This window comes from Heptranchias perlo, chromosome 11 (genome assembly GCF_035084215.1).
Source record: "Heptranchias perlo isolate sHepPer1 chromosome 11, sHepPer1.hap1, whole genome shotgun sequence".
NCBI lineage: Eukaryota > Metazoa > Chordata > Chondrichthyes > Hexanchiformes > Hexanchidae > Heptranchias > Heptranchias perlo.
The window spans coordinates 77,368,134-77,372,576 of NC_090335.1; positions in this window are offsets into that span (position 1 = coordinate 77,368,134).

A 4,443-nucleotide genomic window follows, 5' to 3' on the forward strand; every position below is an offset into this window, starting at 1 on the left:
TGGTGATGTGGGGGGGGGCACTGGGTGATGTGGGGGGGGGCACTGGGTGATGTGGGGGGGGCACTGGGTGATGTGGGGGGGCACTGGGTGATGTGGGGGGGCACTGGGTGATGTGGGGGGCACTGGGTGATGGTGGGGGCACTGGGCGATGTGGGGGGGCACTGGGCGATGTGGGGGGGCACTGGCGATGTGGGGGGCACTGGGTGATGTGGGGGGGCACTGGGTGATGGGGGGGCACTGGGCGAATGTGGGGGGGCACTGGGTGATGTGGGGGGGGCACTGGGTGATGGGGGGGCACTGGGCGATGTGGGGGGCACTGGGTGATGGGGGGCACTGGGCGATGTGGGGGGGCACTGGGCGATGTGGGGGGCACTGGGTGATGTGGGGGGGCACTGGGTGATGTGGGGGCACTGGGTGATGTGGGGGGGCACTGGGTGATGTGGGGGGGCACTGGGGTGATGTGGGGGGGGCACTGGGCGATGTGGGGGGGCACCTGGGCGATGTTGGGGGGCACTGGGCGATGTGGGGGCACTGGGCGATGTGGGAGGCACTGGGCGATGTGGGGGGGCACTGCCTCCCTTGAATCGTTTGGCTCTTTAATGCATTCTCACAGCGCTCATGTAGATTCTGTGAATAAGATTGTGACGACCCCAGCGTTTATGTGTGAAAACCAAACTTCACCATATCTTCGATGGGATCGGTGGAGATGGTACAGCGGGTACTGAAACTGACGGGACAGTGAGGCTCCTGCAACTCCAGCACCAGACTGGCGACTAGCGAGTGACTCTGTGATTCTGTGTTGTGTGTCGGTGTCACTGTGGGGTATGTCTGTGAGTTAGGGGGTGTTTCTGTGGGGGAGGGGGTTTGTGAGTGTATGTTCATGTGTGTTTGTATTTGTGGCTATGTGTGTTTGTGACTATGTGTGTGTCTGTGTGTGTGTGTGTGTGTGTGTGGGGGTATATGTGTGACTGTGTCTCTGTGTGTGTGTGACTGAGTGTCTGTGTCTGTTTTTGTGTGCCTGTGTGTGTTGTGAGATCTACTCTCATCTAATGAAGTGGATAAACTATATGGCTCATCTCCAGTGACAGTGATTACACGGCGATCTGTACAATGCTCAACACCATGGGTTTCCCATTAAACACCCACGGGTGTAATCATCAGGAAGCCCAGTTACCCCGTGTGTCTGTCTGTCTGTCTCTCTCTGTCTGTCTCTCTCTGTCTGTCTGTGTGTCTGTCTGTGTGTGTGTCTGTCTCTGTCTGTGACAGTGTGTCTGGGTATGCCCGTGTCTGGGGTGTGCGTGTGCGCCTGTGTGTCTGTGTGTGTGTGTGGTGTCTGAGTGTCTGAGTGTGTCTGAGTGTCTGAGTGTGTCTGTGTGTGTGTGTGTGATCTGCCAATATTGCTACATTAATTATGCTACATAATGTTAAGAAATGTAATTTTCTGTTAGCAGAATGAAGAATTGTGTGTATGTCAGAATTCATTTTTTTGAATTGTATTGCATTAAACACCATGATCATCCTGTGATTTTGTATATCATTTTTAAAATCCCTCTTTCCCTTGCAAACAATTTTACAACACCAAGTTATAGTCCAGCAATTTTATTTTACTGCTGCCTGGGAGGATCTGGGATGTGAGGTCTGATTGTCGGGCAGTAATCGGGTGACCCTGGGTGAGAGCGTTCCACAGCAGTGTGGTGGGTATGGGCAGTCCTGGGCTCTGTGTCTGCCCCTCGCTGCTCGGCTCAGCTCGGTTCAGTGGGGGGGAGGTTTCTGCATCTCCCAGCAACCTGGCACATTCTTACAGACAGATTTAAACAGCGGGGAGTGTGAAGAAGACCACACTGGATTTACATAGAATCATACAGCACAGAAGGAGGCCATTCGGCCCATTGTGCCTGTGCCGGCTCTTTGAAAGAGCTGTCCAATTAGTCCCACTCCCCTGCTCTTTCCCCATAACCCTGCAAATTTTTCCTTTTCAAGTATTTATCCAATTCCCTTTTGAAAGTTATTATTGAATCTGCTTCCACCGCCCTTTCAGGCAGCGCATTCCAGATCAGAACAACTCGCAGCGTAAAAGAATTTTCCAAACACAATGACGGGATTCTGTGTTGTGTATTTGGACAGGACAGAATGTGTTTAACGGAAACACACGTCTCCTCGACACTCTGCCTCCCCTTGAATCCCTCTGGCACCAGGTTCACAGAGAGATGAGCTACACCCCAAGGAGGATGGGTCACCCATTCTCACGTCTGACCCTCCCGCCCTCGCCCTGGGGGATGCACAAGAGGCCAGAATTGGAGGAGCGCAGAGATCTCGGAGGGTTAGAGGGCTGGAGGAGGTTGAAGAGATAGGGAGGGGCGAGGCCACGGAGGGATTTGAAAACAAGGATGAGAATTTTAAAATTGAGTTGTTGTTGGACCGGGAGCCAATGTAGATCAGCGAGCACAGAGGGTGGAATATAGGAACATAGGAACAGGAGTAGGCCATTCAGCCCCTCGAGCCTGCTCTGCCATTTGATAAGATCATGGCTGATCTGTGATCTAACTCCATATACCTGCCTTTGGCCCATATCCCTTAATACCTTTGGTTGCCAAAAAGCTATCCCTCTCACATTTAAATTTAGCAATTGAGCTAGTATCAATTGCCGTTTGCGGGAGAGAGTTCCAAACTTCTACCACCCTTTGTGTGTAGAAATGTTTTCTAATCTCGCTCCTGAAAGGTCTGGCTCCAATTTTTAGACTGTGCCCCCTACTCCTAAAATCCCCAACCAGCGGAAATAATTTCTCTCGATCCACCCTATTCGTTCCCCTTAATATCTTATAAACTTCGATCAGATCACCCCTTAACCTTCTAAACTCTAGAGAATGCAACCCCAATTTGTGTAATCTCTCCTCGTAACTTAACCCTTGAAGTCCGGGTATCATTCTAGTAAACCTACGCTGCACTCCCTCCAAGGCCAATATGTCCTTCCGAAGGTGCGGTGCCCAGAACTGCTCACAGTACTCCAGGTGCGGTCTAACCAGGGTTTTGTATAGCTGCAGCATAACTTCTGCCCCCTTGTACTCCAGTCCTCTCGATATAAAGGCCAGCATTCCATTAGCCTTATTGATTATTTTCTGCACCTGTTCATGACACTTCAATGATCTATGTACCTGAACCCCTAAGACCCTTCGGATATCCACTGTTTTTAACTTTTTACCATTTAGAAAGTACCCTGTTCTATCCTTTTTTGATCCAAAGTGGATGACCTCACATTTGTCTACATTGAATTCCATTTGCCACAGTTTTGCCCATTCACCTAATCTATCAATATCGCTTTGTAATTTTATGTTTTCATCTACACTGCTTACAATGCCACCAATCTTTGTGTCATCGGCAAACTTAGATATGAGACTTTCTATGCCTTCATCTAAGTCGTTAATAAATATTGTGAATAACAGGCCCCAAGACAGATCCCTGCGGGACTCCACTAGTCACATCCTGCCAATGTGAATACCTACCCGTTATCCCTACTCTCTGTCGCCTTTCGCTCAGCCAACTTCCTAACCAAGTCCGTACTTTTCCCTCAATTCCATGGGCTTCTATCTTAGCTAACAGTCTCTTATGTGGGACTTTATCAAATGCCTTCTGGAAGTCCATATAAATAACATCCATTGACATTCCCCTGTCCACTACTTTAGTCACCTCTTCAAAAAATTCAATCAGGTTTGTCAGGCACGACCTACCTTTCACAAATCCATGCTGGCTCTCTCTGATTAACTGAAAATTCTCGAGGTGTTCAGTCACCCTATCCTTAATTATAGACTCCAGCAATTTCCCCACAACAGATGTTAGGCTAACTGGTCTATAATTCCCTGTTTTCCCTCTCCTTAAAAAGCGGAGTGACATGTGCAATTTTCCAATCTGGAGGGACAGTTCCTGAATCTAGAGAACTTTGAAAGATTATAGTTTGGGCATCTGCAATGTGCTCACCTACTTCCTTTAAAACCCTGGGATGGAAACCATCTGGTCCTGGGGATTTGTCACTCTTTAGTGCGATTATTTTCTTCATTACTGTTGCTTTATTTATATTAATTTTATCGAGTCCCTGTCCCCGATTCAATATTAGTTTTCTTGGGATTTCCGGCATGCTATCCTCTTTTTCTACTTTAAATACTGACGCAAAGTAATTATTCAACATGTCCGCCATTTCCCCATTGTCAATGACAATATCCCCACTTTCAGTTTTTAAGGGGCCAACACTGCTCCTGACCACCCTCTTTTTCCTAATGTAACTATAAAAGTTCTTCGTATTGGTTTAGATATCCCTTGCAAGTTTCTTTTCATACTCTCTTTTTGTAGCCCTTACTATCTGTTTTGTGACCCTTTGTTGATCTTTGTATCTTTCCCATTCGCCAGGATCTGTGCCATTTTTTGCCATTTTGTATGCCCTTTCCTTATGTC